Source organism: Corvus moneduloides, chromosome 3 (assembly GCF_009650955.1).
Source record: "Corvus moneduloides isolate bCorMon1 chromosome 3, bCorMon1.pri, whole genome shotgun sequence".
Classification (NCBI taxonomy): Eukaryota; Metazoa; Chordata; class Aves; order Passeriformes; family Corvidae; genus Corvus; species Corvus moneduloides.
Window position 1 is genome coordinate 67,192,203 of NC_045478.1, and position 18,618 is coordinate 67,210,820.

Below are 18,618 nucleotides of genomic sequence, written 5' to 3' on the forward strand. Positions count from 1 at the left end.
CCCTTGGGTGCACTCAAAAGGGCTCATGGCATTCCTACTGCCATGGGAGCAGCCTGGGCACATCTGGACTTTCTTCAGTGTCTCTGAGAGGGCGTGCAGAAATGGTACTCTGCCCTATTTGAAAATGTTGATCCATTCCATAAGGGAAATATAACACTCAGAGTAAGAAACATTGCATATTAAACATTGGCTTGTTTCTATTACGATTTAGAAATCAAATTCTTATGTTAAAAATCTTTAAGAAAGCAAATTAAAAATCACTAAGAGGGACTGAAGAATTTCTTTCACAAAAGATTTTGAAATTTTTGAAACTCTAATACTGAACTTGTCACCAAAGAATTCTAGTTAAGTGATAAAAATTCGGCAGAAGAAGTCTACGCCTGCAATTACTCTAGCTCGGATTCACACAGAAATTTCACTTTAACAAAAATCTGCAGTTTCAGTGTTACTTGTTTTTAATGAGAATTTTAAGCAGACCATCTGATTATGTCATGAGTTTCTCATTTCTTGTGAAATAGTATTTTGGCAGAACTGACATGATACTATGAATATTGCTTTGATAGCATTGCTTCTTTTTAATTATGAAGTGTTGTGTGAGGTTTTTTTCAACCACTTTGGATGTGGTTAACTTTTCTAATGCATTTTCTTCCTGACTACCTGGTTTTTAGAACTGTTATGATACTCAGGCTGATTTCACAAGCAGAATGTGGAAACTTGGCCTCACAGAAAGACAAGAGGAAAATCTGTCACTGACTTCAGTATGGCAAGTTTTTTCCATCTATGATTCCTTGACCTATCTCATTCTTGGTCAGGCAACTAAATTATTTAAGTTTTTTTTTTTTTTCCCTTGTAAAACACCTGTTTTATTTCTACATAGATTAGAGAAAGAAGAGTAATTTTTTTTTAACAGGAAATCTTTAACAGTTTCTTGTACATTTAAAATGTGAGAACTGTGGATTCATCTTAAGAAAGGAGCCAAAGTTCAAACCAGTTCTGTCTGAGCCAAAGCAATGCTGCATCCCAGTTTCCCAAGCACTATGAAGAGTGCCCAGTGATAGGAAATTTTTGCTTCTGTATCTGTGTCTGCTAAAATATTTTAAATAGATCCTTATTTCTTCATATAAAACAGTGAAATGTAAGCAGTCAGTACAGCACTGGCTTAATCACTGGGGTTTTCTGTAAAGATACTGTGGCACCACAAACCTTCTCTGCCCAGCAAGGCTGAGTTCCTGGGTGGGAACTCTGATGTGCACTGCCAGGGTCAAGAAGAAACAGTGGTGGAGAATGGCAGGCAGGCCAGGCAATAGCTACCGAAATAACTGACCCACAGAGAGGGACTGGTGTATCTTGTCAACCATGACAATTGCCTTCAAAATCTTGTCACAAATTCCCAGATGAAGACAACAGTGTTTTTTCTACACCTTTTCTCTGCTCCAGCAGTGAGATTGGAATTTACATTACTACCTACAATATTAAAAATAAAACTACTGAGGTCAGCTGAAAGTGTCAACAATGAGATTTATCTGAGGCTGAAGTAGTTTAATCAAAGTTTTGCCTTCATCTTAGTCTTTCGGTGAAAGGAAGGCTCTTTCTCGAGGGTATATCATGTAAACTGGCAACTACAAATTTATTTACAAAACTTAATTAAAATTGTGCAAAACCCTTTCAAACATTTTTTAATAATGTCATGCCAATTTAAATCAGTGTAAATTTCAAAGTATGCAAATAAAATGTAACACAAGCATACTCTAGAGACTTTTCTTATGCTAAGTGGTGATTTATTTATTAACTTTTTGTCCATTTCTGTCAGTTGCCGGTAAGAGTCCCAAGTTCTGTCTGTTGTTTCTAATAACAGGAGCAAGACTCATGCAAATTTGGAGAAAACATATAGTTGCAGCCTTCTAAAATGGGGAAATGATGGATTTCTTAACAGACTGTCAAGCTAATCTTGCACCTCTGTTTAGTCAGTCCTTGATGAAACTGCCCATTGTGACGCCAAATAGAAAGTGAGTTGTGATTATGAGCCTCCTTGTAGAGCTTGTCAGCTGTGAGCCTGATTCTGGCCATCTCCTTCTCTTACAGAAACATTGTCACATCATTCAAGAGATGAGGGTGATGTCTGTTTGCTGCACCAGCACTAGAAGATAGGCTGGGGTGTGCACATATAATATGCATTTATATAGAGTGTCTCAAACACCTGATCTAGTGTATGAAAATGTTATGCAGAGCAGTGTTACTAGGCATGCTATTTAAAAAACACCAACACCTGAAGCATTGACAGGTTAAATGACTTGTCTAGGTTATAAAGGAAAATTGTGGGAGACTTAAGAACTGCCACACATTCTCCCAAACCCACAAAATCATCTTATTCACAGACAGGCCTCTAAAAGGATTCATCTAAATGCTATGTTTGTTGGAAACTGAACTCCAGTGCTTAATTCCTCTCTCCATAAAATGAATACTTTGTTCACCTTTTCCTTCTTTCTCTCTATGGCTGAAAGTACTACATGTTAAATGTGCTGCAGCAGCTGTACCGTGCTTCTTGTGGGTACATACTGCTTGTTCTGCATTCCTCTAGCAGCTGTCATCAATACCCACCAGCAAATGTCTATATGAAGTTATTATTATTTCGTTAAAAATATGATACATAACCTCAAGGACAAAAAAGCAAGCTGTCAGATACGTATTCAAAAGGCTCAGGACTGCTCATCTGGAACTAAGGGTGCTATGAGGTCAAGTACTTCCCCTTATTCAACCACACACAATACCCCTGGCTGCTCTGTAATTGTAGTTTTAAGCATTTGCTATCTTTGGTATCAGATTGTTCCACCAACAATCAAGGTTTGAAGTGAAGAGGAAGCTTTGTTGGAAAGCTTGTGGTGTTAACCCAGGCACTGGCTTACTTCTTGCAACCAGAATTTAAGGATGGCAGTGGAAGACTTCAAGCTGCGAGTAAAAACAGGTCAGTTCTGTATGGTGAAGGTGACACCTTCCTCAGGAAAAGGATGTCAAGTTGTAAAACTGCAGGTAGAGAGGCAGAGTGTAGCTGTGGGGTTTTCTAGGGCCTTCTTTGTGGAAGAACTGAAGTGTGTTGACAAGCAACATCTTGCCTGGCTTGTGGTGCCCCTTGGGACGGTAACAGTATTAGTGGCTCTTTGGGTCACTTCCAGTCTCAATACTGAAATTTGCATGAAATTTAAGGAGACTCCTCTCTGGTCTTCTCCTTTCACTGTTTTAATCAATGAATGAGGATGCTTAGGTAAATGTGCCTTCCTCTGCTGTGCTGGTAACCCAGACCTCAGAGTGATGGGTTTGAACCTGAGGACTTCCAAGTGACTCTGCTCACTGGGAAGGCTGTCACTGACTGTCTGCCTCCTTCAAGTCGACCACAGTGCAGTCCACAAATTAAGTGCTAAGGAAAGTATGGGTTGTTTTCCTGATTCATATAAAGTGTGTCGTCACTCTTTTTTTTTCTTTTAGAAAGAAACATGGGTAAAACTTCTCATGAAGCTCTGAAGACCAAGCTGTAGCCTGCATCGCTGTATCTTGCTCATTGCTGTGGTATGTGAATATTTTACTGAACTCTATAATGCATGATGGCTACTGAAGCCTGTGGTATTTTCCTCTGCTTTCAACAGACACTGGAAAGACATGGAGAACATTATTGAAGAGGGAGGAAACATTTACAAATAGTAGCAATGTTACTTCTCAAGCCAAATTAAAAAAAAAAAAAAAGGAAAAAACATAGTTAAATGTCAGGAAGTGGTTCTTAAGGGAATAGTTCTCCCAAGGTCTTGTGCCATTTTTAGCCTTGACCATGTAAGCAGAGCACAGCAGCTCTCGAAGGACACGTGTGGGCTGCTGGCTCCACGGGGCATGTGCAAGCACGCTGCACAGTCTGAGTGAAGAGGGAGAGAGGGCACCTGCATGCCTCTGGGAAGGGGATGCCTCAGAAAAGGTAGGTATAGAAAACGTCTCCAGAGGATTACAGACGACTAGATTGTTTCTATTGGAAGTCTAGAGAATTAGTTCTTTCATTGCCCATTAGGTAGCATTGTCCCTGCTTTTGTTATGATTAGAAATAAAACCTCATCTGCTGCAGTGCTTGTTGCTCTGGCTAGCAAGGGGCAAGGTGAAGTTGTACACTCACATCACGTTCTCTGAAACACAAACAGTGCAGTGGGACAGCGTGAGAACCAGCCCTGCCTTACCCAGCTGAGATGGAGCCCCTCCTGTCTGTCCCATGTGGGATGAGGGAATGGATGCAGCTCATCTGGCGCCAGCCGTTCCTGGGGCCTTCCTAGGCTCTTCCCAGAAGATGAGCGTGCCTTTGGCCCTTTCCACTGAAAAGAACTGCGGGGGAAAGTGCAAATGGCTCAGCACAAAGCAAAAGATTGGGTGTACTCCCAAGTGCATGGTGAAAAAAAGATAGTCCTGGGTAGGCTGCTAATCACTTGGTGGAAACATTTCCTAATTATGCAACAGGCAGCCTTAAATAACCTCCTAGAACAAAAGCAAACACTTCTCTTTTGATGCCACACCTTCTTGAGGCGGGAGAGAAGCACTGAGACGAAGCAGAGAGAGGCAGCCACTGTGAAGTGCTGAGGGCTTCCCAGGGCGGCTGTGGAGCACGGGGTGGGCCAGCAAGGATTGTATGCTGGAAAGCCGTGTGTTTGGAACAGAGCTGGCTGGTGGCTGGTCACGGAGCAAAGTGCTTGTTTGCAGACGGGAAGATGAAATGCAGCGAGCAGGCAGGAAGAGGCTGTGGCAAGAAAAGGGGAGGCAAAAAAAAAGGCTAAAAGAGGAGCTGGGAAGGAGAATCTGCCCACTAGGAAACTTACTTTAGCTGCCAGTGTGACAACTCTCACTGCACGACAACAGCTGTGCCGACCACTGGCACTGCCCTGAGGCCTGGGCTGGCTCAGCGTTCTGAGCACACCCAGCCTCTGCCATTGGAAGCACCAACACGGAGACATGCCAGAGCAGATGGGAGACCATGCACACAGGAAAGCTTTGGAGGTCCACCAGCCCCTGGAAGGCAGTGCAGCAGTGGGAACTGAAGGCATTGTTTGAGGACATCAGATGAGTGTGCAGGATGTGCCGCTGCAGTCAAAGGCCTGCTTCCCGTCTGACATCTTCTGGCCACAATCATGTTTGAAATGTACGAAAGTCCCTGTGACATTTTGAAAAAATATGACAATATTTTCATGTTGCTTGGAGAGATGTAGCTGGAGATAAGAGTATGTCTAAAACAACTCATCATGAACTGAAATAAAGAATAACTGAGACTTCTGAGTGTTTCCACCTAAGGTACATAGAAGTTTGAAAAGTACCTAGATAAAGTGTCTAAGGAACTAGAACTACTTTGACATGGGAAAGGAAGAGGTTGCATGAACCATTATATACTTCCAACTTAAATTTTCAGTAGAGAGGTTTTAAGGAGGAGAGATACCATCTAAATTTTGCAGAATTTGTTTTTAGAGCATCCACCTGTGGACTTTGGACAAAAAAAAGCAAAGTGACAGAAATCAGAATAAACCACTTAGTCTAGCTGCATGATCTACTAAACCCTGTCTTGTGATGACAAACCACATGAAATCTGTACAGATAAGCCATCACCAGTGGCTAGTTTCCCCTGTGTCTTACTGAGAAGAGGGGGGGAAGAATATGCGTAATTAATACCCAGGGGAAAAGTAGGGAACATCTGGTGAAGTAATCCTTCATTACATTCAAGTGGGTATTGATCAAATTAAATAAAATATGCTTTTGTAGCAATATTCCCCTGGAGAGAGTCCAAACAGAAGCAGCAGGGGAGCTGTGATGTGGCCTGGTGGAATAGCATCCCGCCCACCGCTTCACGCCTGGAGGCACAGAGGAGGTAGGACAGGGGGAGATCTTCTGCTGAGATGGGCCCATGCACTGCAATGCTGATGGGCATGAAGGCAGACTCATAGAGTCTGGGTGAGTATTTAAGGGCAATTTTTTTGATTAAGTTCGTCACATGGTCTTTGATTAAGCTAGAAGTAGGAGGACTAAAGTGAATATTTGAAGGCTGGAAAAAAATCACCTGCAAGAAAAGTTTCTGGGTGTGGTGTGACTTATCTTTTCCTGTTTCTCACTGTTATTCAGTGAGAAGATGGTTTTGTAATTGCAGTTATTATCTTTAGGTGATAAACTTAGTTCTGGTGACAAGATAAATAATGTTGTAAGCAAGACCTCATTTTCCTGTTACTAGTTTCTTTGGTTAAGTAACTTATGCTAGTTATCGAGGAAAGCAAGACCTCATTTTCCTGTTACTAGTTTCTTTGGTTAAATAACTTACGTTAGTTATGGAGGAAAGCAAGGTACGATGGAAATATACCTTGTCCTCTTATTCAGCCTTTCAGTAATATTGTAAGGTAAGTAAGTCCACGTAAGGACTTAAGGTTTTGACATTATGTACAATGATACTGCAAAAAACTTACGCTGTTTTGACAGAGATAACTTTACAATGCTAGCTGCAGTCTTAAAAAAACCCAAAACAACAAAACAACAAAACTGTATGCTTTCTCTTTCTTCATCCTGAACAGATTTTTTCAGGAAAAATTACTTCTGCAAAATGTTGCCTCTTAAATTTGTAATTATAGTTCCCTTGAAATTTCAAAGCCTGGAATTATTTAGGGCACAGATACCCTGGTTCATTCGCTGTGAGCAAGGCTAAGAACAGCTCTGCGCATTGGTCTGCTCCAAGTGACTGTTGCAGTGTAAATGTGTCCATCCACACTCATGCCTCCAGATCTCTAGAGAATCTTTCTGAAAAGAGATGAATGGATGAACCAGAATTTAATGGCAAAAAAGGTTGTATCCTTGTGGGTGACTGGGGTGATGTCAGTGGTTAGAAACTCAGATCTAGCTCACGCTTCACTGCACATTTTGGATTGGGGTGAATGGCTGAACACTGCTGAGGTGTTCCTTCCTCCCATTCTGGAAACACACTTGTTTGGGGGATTTCTGAGACCTATGCTTTCAAAATTCACAGAAAATATGACAAAACCTGAAAAAAAACCCCAGCAGATTCAGCCAAGACTGTGTTTATAGAAGCAGCAGACAAAGAGATTTCAAGAGGTTTTGCCATATACCGTCAAGACTCTGGGCTGCATTTTGTGTGGTGTGGAGGGATCTGATGGAGGCTGCGTTGAGCTTGGGGTGAAAATAGGATTCAATGAGCTGACTTTCCTAGTTTTCCATACTGCTCTGAGCCCAAGGGGAGTGCACTGGCTCTTGCACTCAGGGATTACCCAGGATATTGCTGGACAAGGATGGATGCCCTGACCTGCCTGAGAACCCTGCCAGGAAATGCCTCAGCTTACAGACATGGGGACTTCAGGGTAAAGTGTCAGTGCTGGTGTTTGCTGGCATACAAAATGCATGGAAATGAGGAAAGAAATGGAAATCCTGCCGAAGGTGAGATGGCCAGGTGCCAGCTGCACAGAGGTGTGCTGCGCTGTCTCATCACCACCACACTGCCCAAGCACCTGGACACTGGTGTGAACCCCTGGCTGGTTCACCCAGATTCTGCCCAGCAGTCTGCCCTGAGAGTCAGCAGGTGCTGTTCTTCTTGGTAACTAACTCTTTTTATGCAGGCAGTATGGTAATCTCCTGTGGTCACAAGTGGGAAACCCCCTCTTTGCACACCACCTTGTAAAAGCACCACTCAGACTCTCCCCAGACAGAGCCTTCAAAGGGAAAAATTCCTCTTCAGACCTGTCAGGCATGTATCTGCTGAAGAAAAATGTTCCTGACGTGTCCTCAGTCCTTCAAGCTGCAACCTAAAGTCCTTGGAGCTGAGAATGACAGGGAAATCCAAAAGGATGTTTCTCCTGAGTTAAAGTCTTAACAGACTTCCCTTGGATTATGTCCAAAGCCAGCTCCAACACCAGCCCACCAATGAGGGGGCCAGGGTGTGTTTCTTTCCCAGAGAAAGAAATATCCCCTGTAGAAGAAGGATTTTTCATTTCTCCTCTGGGGACGGGCTATGCTATGCTCTGTCTAGGGGAGCTGCCAGAGATCTCACCTGCTCTGTGGCAGCACCACGCCTGGGATCCCACCAGGAAGGACTGCTGATGGAACTAATGACATTTGAACACAGCCCAAATCTGGGCAGAGCTGGCTTGCAAGAGGCTTGGTGGTGGACAAGGGGAACCTAGCAACCAGCCTCAGGGTTCAGCAAGCGTAGACAAGTGTTGGTGTGGTCATGCTGACTTCTAGTTACCATGGAGCCCCCGACAGCATAGAAGCTAATGTTAGTTGGTCTACTGTAAATTTGTCATTTTTCATTTCTTTTAGTTAGAAAAATAAAAATACCTCATTTCTTCATGAGCTTTTTTTCCTCCTGAATATAAGCTAATCCAAGAGCTATTTAATTCTCACTTACATGGCAGTTTTTCTTCTGATAGCAAATATACTTTAAGTTCTTTTACTTGTGTTCCTATTAAATATTAGTACAAATATATTAATTACTTTTTCTTTTCTAAATTAATGCTGTCTTTTTGAAAATTGTCAGTGACCTGGTGGAGGAATCAAACATCACACCATTTTCTCATATTTACTGTGTTTGCAGTTTGTTTAGCCCTTGTACAACACAGCAACTGTATAGAATTAAAAATAAAGAGCATCACATTTTCCAGACTGAGGGACCAAAAGGTCCTTCTGTCAGCTGTGCTGGAGCAGCTCATTAGCCAGAGCACAGCAGTGGAGTTGCGTGGATGGTGCAGACATGTAGGAGTAGGGAACTTTTTGCATTGCCACATAATGCCAAAATTTGGCGGTTGAACCCTAACCCAGCACCCTGTGTGTCATCCACTTGTTCTTTTGACATCTGACTTGTTTACAGCATGAACACATCTCTCCCACATACAGGGATTGAAACTCCCTGAAGTCTAACTTCAGATGCCAGGAGATAGGGTAGTTTACACCTTTTCCACAGAGGTAGGTAAAAAATTTTACCTAGTATAAAAGTTCTTCAAGGGTTTGACTTTGCTTATTTTTCTTGTGGATTAGATAGGTACATTAGGGGCTACTAAAGGTTAATGACACTGGAGAGCCTTTATACTGTAGGACATCTCCCTAGGTCAATTTTTGTCTGAAGTCAAAATTTCTTGCAGCTTGGAACTGAAGGTCAATGGACTGAGTAAAATGATTAGATTTTCTTAGGAATTCTGCTTTATCAGAACATGAACATTAGTACAAGGATGACTTTAGGAACATTTTGTGTATCTTCCCAAGTCTGAATTGCACCCACATTGAAGAAAATCTAAAACCAATAAGGGATTTTTTAGAATCCAATTAATCTCAGTCATTATCCTTTGGAGATAATAAAATTCTAAGCATAGAGGGAGAAAATAGTCAGCAAACATCTTGGTTCTGTATCTAACATTTACCTTAAATAATAATGTAATGGAAATTATTGTTAATATGTGGTACAAGTAAATAGGATCACTTCTTCTTGAATGCAGCTTACATCCACAAGTCCTACAAGAGTTGCTTAAGAAGAAGGAAAACAGCCACTGTCATTCTATGTTAATTATTAGAAAAATAAATCTTCTTTAATAAATCTGATCCAGTGCTTTGCTGATGTCAATTTCTAGCCTGGTTGATGAAAGCAAATACATAGAATTTTGTGAGGTATTTGTTTTGGTATTGTAGAATATTTGGACAGGAAAATCTAGCAACTCTTGCTGGCAAAAAAACCCCATGCCCATTAAACTGATAACTGATGCCCTGGCGTAATTACTAATATGTTGGCAATAAGAAATCTTTACCACATGACTTCTCTAGTTATTTTCTGCAGAGATCAGTGCCAGATTTGATCTCATTCTACTTTTTTGTCTCTGTCCAGGAAGAAAATACTAAGTCATAACTTAATATTTTTTTGTACAAACCAAAGATGCCAAGAAAATGGGAAAACTAAATATGGAGGAGGAAGAGGAGTCAGACAGCGTAAAATAGATAATTAGCAACTAGTCATCTGAAACAAATGCACTTTAATACAGGAAACTACCAAGTGGGGTATTACATCCTGAGAGCAACAAAGAGAATAGGGGGCACAGTGAGCAAATAGCACAATATGAGCTCACAGTTTTACAGGGGTAAAACTGTTTACGGATGTCTTGGCAAGCTAACAGAAAAGGTTTCTCTTGCCCTTGTATTTCTCATTGCTGAGGTTTTGTTTCTTTTCATGCTTAGAATTTAGTAATTCTAAAACTTTTCATTGGTTCTTCTCAGATCTCACTGAAATCACAATTTTATCTTTATTATGAATATTTTTCCACTACAAAGAGGGTGTTTATCCCTTGATTATGTCAGTAAGTCAATACAGAAATAGATAAAAGCCATCTAGATGAACTTCTCACTTCACTTCCTTGTTCATGCCACAGTGGTTTATTCTCATCTCCCTTGATAACCTCAGAGTAAACAAGTGGGTCATCTATTTGCCCCAGTTTGTAACATTAATCACTGTGCAAGCCTTGGTACACAAATTCCCTGGTACATCTCAACTGCATTATGATTCAAAGAAGCTAAACACTTATCTGCAACCAGCTGCAAGTGGTGTACAGAAAACTGAAACTCAGTACTTTTCCTTGTTGTTTGAAAAAATTTCAGATTTTTGTTTTGTCAGAAAAGAAACTGATAATGGAGCCAGGTAGACCTTCGATGCAATTTCATTGGCTACAAAGGAAACCCTATTTTCTTGAATGCATTATTAATGCCTGTGAAGGATATATTGGTTTTGGCAATTGCCTTGCCATTAACGCTTGTTCCCAACAGCCCTGTCCTGATACATCCATCTCCTTTTGGTCTGATTTGCTACACTGAGAACATGTTGGCCCTGAACCTAGAATTTTTTTAAGAATTCAAATACATTTCTAGAACACTGTTAAAATAACCAAGGAAATGGTAAGGAAGCAACGGTAATGAATGGTAATTCATTAGTATTTAGATGTTGTTCAATGCAGAGACTTGCATGTGGTTTCACATGCTCCCTTTGGGCAAGTTTAATTTTGATTCCTCTATATCCCATGGAGTACCTGAAAGAAAACACGACAAAGTGACTTCAGAAAAATGGAAATGTCTCCAAAAGTGAGACTCAGTTGATCCCAAAGCTATGGGATTGTTAGTGTGCAGTGAGTACGTTCTCAACACACATAGAAATAATTATTGTTATTTACATATCAGATCTTTCACCTCAGAATGTCAATGCATGTTGTAATCATCAATTAATTTAATCTCAGAACTACTGAGGAGAGCTAAGTGAGTGCTACATCCCCAATTTTATTCAGAACAAATAAATAAATGGAAGAAGTGAGAGGTTCATTTCCCAGAAATGCAAGGCATTTAAATGCCTAACACCCATTGATTTCAGGAAGCACTCGTTGCCATAAATTTTGAGTGACTCTGTCGTTTGCCCAGCATCAAACTGATTAGTCAGGAAGCTATGCAGAAACAGGCAACCTGTGTATTGCCCTGATTTCCTAACTTTCTCCAAGAGGAAACATGTCCTTAGAAATGGGTTGTGAGATTCAGCTCATCAAATGTGTCCCCTTTAGAGTGTAAACATCTGCATCTGGACTAATCATCTGGACATTCCTTGTAGTCAAGGAAGGCTAAGACAACAGAGATGAATCCCACCCCGTGTGTCTGCACCGCAAAAGCGGAATACCAAAACACAGCCTACACCAGCTGTGGTCATCCACTTACCCTTGATATCCAGAGATTCACTGGAAAAAGTTACAAAACAAATCCAGGGGATTTCCACACAGTCCTTGATGTTATCTTTAATGTTCTAATTCAGTTTCAGAATAAAGCACTCATTTATACTTTTTCTTGTGTCTACTTGCCTCTGCTTCAACCAACTCAAAACAAAGAGATTTTAAACATTTACTGGCTCCACATGCCTATAAACTTAGCATTTTCTCATTTTTATGATATCTCTGATGTCTTGTGATTATTTTCCATTTATTATAAGCTTTTCTGGATTAACTTTATCTGCTGATGATATTTTCATTGTTGCAGTATTAAAATAGAGATTTAGTCAATCTTTTATGCATTAGCAAGTATTTTTCAATAGTTTATGGCTTTTTGACTGGGGAAAAATAAATCACAAACAATGATCTAGCTAGACTTTCTCTGGAACTGAAAATATTTAGTTACACCCTGAATTATAACAGAAAAAGCATATTGATAAAAGATTAAGCACAAACACAGCTCTGCCAGCTATAATACAGATGTTATTATTACAGACTGAGGCTTCATTGTCAACAAGAAGAAAAGAGATACAACCTACCCATAACTGCTGTGTTTGCTGCTGGACTTTGTCGAGAGCTTAGTTTGAAGTTATTTACAAATAGGAAGTGCTGTTAACTCAAAAGAATAAATACTGTGAAATTTGGAAGGTCAGCCCTTTGCAGAGCATGGCTGGGTTTCTGCATTTCTACAGATAAATTCATCTGCAAGACAAAGAAGGCAAGCACAAAGAGGAGCCTTAGGGGCTAGAAATTTTCAGGAAGCTGCATTTGTGACCCTCACCTTCTTCAAAGCCTTGGGAGTAGAAGAAGGTGATATCTTGGGAGCTGGCTCAACAGTGGGAGCAAACCAAGATGTACCTAGACCAGTGGGAAAACAGTGAAGAAGAAGCGTCATCGTGCTGTGAAATAAAATTACAAGTACCTTGGGAAGTTGGCTAAAGCTGGAAATGCTGTGTCATCTATTTAGCGCATGCAGATGTGGAAAATACAACAAAGCTCTGCACATTAAAGATCATATAGTTCCTCATCCCAGCTGATGACAGGTTTCTCTTCTGGGAGGGGAGAGGGAGCGTGGGTCCGAGGACAGATGTGGCAGTGAGATAACTCAACATTGTGGATGGAAATCAACTTACAGTGTGCAGGCACATGAACAAACCAAATCCTCAGAAAAAATCTTACCACTCTGAGGAGGACTCGGTGTATCACGGAGCTCAGAGTGGAAAGCTGCTGCAGCCCCTGTGCAGAGGAGATGAGCAAAGATAAAGGTCTGATGCAGCACTAAACTGTCTGAACTGAAAGTTGGTTAATTAAATCATGAAAGCCCAGTGACAAGAAATTCTGCCTTAATAGGTCCTTTCTGCTGAGTACACAAAAGAAAAAGCGAGAGGAAGAAATTCTGGTGATGAATATATTAAATTTGACATTCATATAGACTTAGGTATGGGCAGTCCTGATGGGGCTGAGCTACATGTTTACTGTGAGTAATGCATTTTGAACTTTAATGGTGCACATTTCTGTTATGACTCAAATGCACAGGAGTGCCAGCAAGCACTGGAGGCTTTCCTGCCTCCAAGCACCTGACCTGGCACCAGCCTTCAAAGAGAAGAGTTCTGCCAGGGGTTATCATTTATTGTTCTATCACAACTGTCCAAAGTTCCCTTTTTTAAAAAAAAAGTCTCTGGAAATGATGACTTTTCTTTTAGGCAAATGTAGGCTGGTCTAGACATACACATGATTGTGAAAAAGCCATGCAATATCATCCTTTTCTGTTAGGCTGAATCTTAATAATACATACATGAAAAATAATATTATTTCTTCCCACCAGTAAAAATGAGCTTTGTTCTCATTGCAGATGATAGGTTACAGGATAAATAAGCTACAATCTATCATGCTGAAATATCAGTTTGACAACTACTGTTGCTGTGCATTAAGGACCACAGCAAAGGCTAAAACACCTAGTTCCCATTAAACTGTAGCAAGCCACCAAAACATGCATCTATTTAAATGGAGTGACTTTAACAATGAGGTCTGCTCAGATAGGCATGCCTCTGTGGCATGAGGATATCAACAGCAGAAATTTAAGGTGCATCTTTTCCCTCCAGATGTATAAAAGGAAGTAAGAGACTATTTTTTAAATGTTATCAGACCAAATTCCCATCCTATTTATACTAAATAATGTCTCACTGCTCGGGGACTGTCTGAACATTGGTCAGGGGTGAGCAATTTTATTGTGCATCATTTATTTTTCTTAAGTTTTATTCCTCTCTCTTTTCTTTTAATTACTACTACTATTATTATTGTTGTTATTATTATTATTATTTTGTTGTTGTTGTTAGTAGTAGTAATGGTAGTATATTTCACTTTGTTTCAGTTATTAAACTGTTCTTATCTCAACCCATGAGTTTTACTTTTTTTTCTGATTCTCCTCCCCATTGTGAAGGTGTGAGTAAGTGAGAGTGCATCTTTTCACTCCAGAACATATAAAAGGAAGTAAGAGACTATTTTTCTATGATAGCCGGCCAAATCTCCAACAGAATATCTGGAGTAAAGTTGCAGGAGAAAATTGAATTATTACAGCTTTACATGAATATAAATGTTACTGGAGTTTGCAGCAAGATGTTTATCCAGTGTCACTGCAGTTTACACTCTTCTGTCACCAGTGTCAGGCAACAGGAAATTAAATTAATCCCTCAAAAAATAATGTTAGCATGTGGGATTTCTGACCAGACAATCTCATGCTATGCCATACTTCATGCCGTAACCAAATTCTGTCCCACAGTGCTCAGCAGCATATCTGACAGAGGTCAGTAGGAAAAGCATTCTTTTCAAAGCACAAAGCACCACACAGGGTCGTGCTCCTCTTAGCAGATCCCCAGCTCACTGGCTTTGCTTTACATTGTAAATGAGAAGGGGATTTTGACTCCTTCTTGTGACATGACACCCAGTAGTGGCTCTTTTAAAAAACAGTACTGGCTGGGAACTGGACTAACTCATGATATGCATTTCTATGAGCTCATATGAATCCCTTGACAATGAGCCACAAACAGAGAACAAAACCTAAGATCCCCCTTGCCCGGTAATTCACCAGGGGAAATCTCAATTCCTGCCCAACACCACTTATGTGTACTACAGCTTAACCCAGAAAAAAAAAAATTGTGGGGAAAAAAACCAGCCAAACCAATAACAAAAAGAATCATTGCTGTCAGAGATTGGGGTGGTGGGAGGGAGGAGAGTTTGCGTTCATAACATCCACTTTAGTGAGGCTGCAGGAGGGGGCAGTCTGGATAGCATGCCGTAGACTGTCTTTCAATATTAGACAGAGGGAATTTTTTTGAAAATTAAGATTAGTACAAAAAGAAATCATCATAAAACTCCCAAGCAAAATTACCTGTTCCTATTACAGATTTCTCTTTGATGGATGGTACAATTGGGGTTTTTTTAGTATGATACACGTATACATACACAGAGGCTTTTTTTCAATTGACGTTCACCTTGACAAATGGAGGTGTAATCACATGGGGCTGACCAGGTTATCTACAGCAGCTGTTTGGTGGAAAAGGGCTGCAAGAGCTCTTGGCAAGGGTGCTGGGCTGCCTGGGAGGCAGTGGGTGGACAGCCATGGCTCTGACCAGACATCAGCAGCAGGCAGCTGCTGGAACCTGGACAGACTCGTTGAGCTGGCTTGACCATAGCTTGAGAAGTGGTAACATTTGTGTAGGTGCAGGACTGGGCTGTGAGGCACATATAAGGGTGTCCTACTGCATTGAACATGTAGATGAATAACCCACCTGAGAGCTGGAGGCAGCCTTCTCCAAATTACCATGGATGGTCAAGGAAAGGGGAGTTAATGAAATAGCAGCTCAATTAAACCACTTGTCTTTCTTACTATGCAGCTAGGATAATGATTCTGAACCAGGCAAGGGTTGATACTATGAGTATTTATCACTGATGTGGGAGAAAGGATCAGCACAGGAATGACTGAACAAGTTTAGTTTAGTCCATTGAATCCACTCCCATCAGTGACAGGTTTGCTTTTCTGCATGTCAGATGTGGGACCTGACAAATGGAGCACTCCAATGTACTTTTAACTCCAGATTTTAAGGTGCCTTTGCAGTTCAATGTGATCTGAAATTATAACTGTTCTGTGTTGTGGTTTTCTATTTCAGTGATATATGTATTACACTATAGTCTCCTATTCAAGTATGCAGGACAAAATTATGAAGCCAGTGCTCCCCTGTGCCTGTCACCTGAACAAATGTGCATGATGAACTCATGTGCACAAAATTATGCTCAGAATGATTGTTTTTGAGATTTATACCCAAACCACATATTCAACATCTAAACACTAGTGAAGTCTCCATGAATCTTCTCAAATACTGCCTTCAGCCCCAGAAGTCCTTCATCCCCTCTGTCAGTAAAATCTCCAGTTACTGAGGGTATCTGTGGTGAGTCTGTGTCCCAGTTCCCACACTGCAGAGGCCTTACTGCTGCCAGAGTCTCAGCAAGACTCTCAAACAAAGCATCAACCTGGACATATGAACTGCCAGGTCTTGGTTCTACCAGATATCCCTGCTTACTCATTGTCTCCTAAACACAGCTAGAGATGAGCAGGTAAGTTCATAATTTTTGTTCACTAGGTTGACTTCCCTCTTGACATAGCTGCTCAGAAGTCCCTGCCGTGCCTGTTCAGAAGAGGAACTTAGAGTCCAATATCCCAGTCCCAGGTGGGAAAGACACCTTAGCATATCCCAAAAGCTTTGGTCTCATGATGGGGGCCTGTTTCTGTGTGTTTATCCTAATCACTGAACTGCTCTTTCTCCTATGCCTATCACTGTCAGTGTAAAGGCCATAGCTGCCAGATAAGTATGGTTTATGTGACTTCAGATACCTTTGAGGAATGGGGTGTATAGATTACGACAGTCTGTAGCAACTGCAGGGACATCAGGATGAAAGCTGGCAAAACGGCTATCACTTGTGATTCAATCAAGCACATAAAAAGTAGACATGAAGCCACTCCTACATTTACAATCATTCAGCCCAACGTTTTTCATTTCCATTTATTGCATTGCTACTTGCTCCAGGCCATCAGTGGGTCAGCTGGAATCTGTACACCAAGTTGCACGGCAAGCAATTCACAAAAGGCTCATCAAACCAGACATCCTTACTTCAATAACCATTTTTCAGCTACTGCCTTGGAGAAGGATAGTTCCCCTGTGGGTTTGTCTGCAGTGAAGAAGCAGCACTGCAGGCTGCAGGCTCCCTCTGTCTCCAGGTAACTCTTTTCTTCCACTCTGCTGAGTGAGGGCGAGTGCTGTGAGGGGTGGGGATGGGGCTGAACAAGTGCAGGAGGAAAAGATGGGCAAATGGCTCACAGGCCATCAATATGCTGCCTTTCCCTTCTGTGTTAATGCAGAAATAACGTCACAGCCCGCACCTGAGGCTGTAACAGCAGGGACCCTCCGTTGTTGCTTTACCAGCAAACTGCTGACCATACTGAGTCCCGCCTAAGGCTCCCAGGATACGCAATTAGGTCAGTAGCTCAGTGTTACATGTTTTGATCTAACACAGTACATGCTGTTTTGTGATCCCAAACCTGTTAAGTGGCCTAGTATTTCAGATCATGCCAAAGACTTGCCAGGCAGAGCACTGAAATACCAAAAGATAAATCTATGTACTCCCTACACTGAAAATGTACTAAGTGCTTTCTTCTTCTCTGTATCATGTTATCTATGAATTGAGTAGTTATATCCCTGAGAAATCCAGAAACATAGATAATATTCAGATCACCTTATATTCATCTAAAGGTATCCCTTCCCCAAATAAAATGAATGTGTAAGCCTGCACAGCAATCCCTTCCTGCACTATATTACAAGGAATTCCAGTACAATACAAGTAGTCATTAAGCCATTTGTTTCATATTGGGATTGTTTAGCCTGGAGAAAAGGAGGTTCAGGAGAGACCTTATCACGCTCTACAACCACATGAAAGGAGGTTGTATCCAGGTGAGAATCAGTCTCTTCTCCCAGGTGAAAGTGACAGGACAAGAGGAAATGGCCTCAAATTGCACCAGGCGAGTTTTAGATTAGGTAATAGGAAAAATTCCCTCACTGAAATGATTATCAGGCATTGGAACAGGCTGCCCAGGAAAATGTTTGAGTCCCCATCCCTGGAAGTGTTCAGAAAAGGTTTGGATGTGGCACCTGGGGATATGGTTTAGTGGTGAGCACATCAAGTGTTAGGTTAACAGTGGAAGTCAGTGATCTTGGAGATTTTTTCCAGTCTTAACAATTGTATGATTCTCTACTAGTTTTGCCTTTCTGCTAAGAAAAAAAACTCTGGCTATCGAAGATATGTGTCTTAGAAAAGAGCCTTCTTTTCTAAGTGAAGTGGTCACAAAAAGGGACACTCCAAATAAAAGTTCTCTCTTGCAGAACAGGAAGGAAAAAATATATGAACTTGAAGAGTTGTCTGGGCAAAGAGCAGAAAGCATCAAGAGGGTCAAAATCCCCTAAGGACATAAGGGAAATACCAGAGTATTTAAAAAAAAAAAAGAAAGGCCCCACTAGCTTTAATGTTCCCACACAAGCAACTCACAAGAGACAGGCTGGGCACTCATTTACATCGGAGCTTCAGAATGAGACCAGCCTCATGTGACACAAGGGTTATGAGTAATGGGCCCAGAAAAGAGCAGAGAAAAATCAGTGGGATGTGGGGCATTCGATCTGAAATCCTTCCTCTCTGCAGAAGTTGCAATTAACAGCAAATGGAGTAAATCAGCCTCTTGACACTCAGGGTGTCATGATGGAGGTTCTTTTCAGTGAGCAGGGACTGGTGG

The 18,618-nt window shown here is 41.2% G+C and overlaps 1 long non-coding RNA gene across 1 annotated transcript; it reads left to right on the forward strand.

Annotated features, from left to right (window-relative positions):
- The first annotated feature begins 266 nt into the window (after positions 1-266).
- Positions 267-14,052, forward strand: LOC116440833. The gene is made up of 3 exons (XR_004238776.1): positions 267-2,962; positions 3,481-3,561; positions 5,773-14,052. It is a non-coding gene; the product is annotated as an uncharacterized LOC116440833 (long non-coding RNA).
- The last annotated feature ends 4,566 nt before the right edge of the window (positions 14,053-18,618 follow it).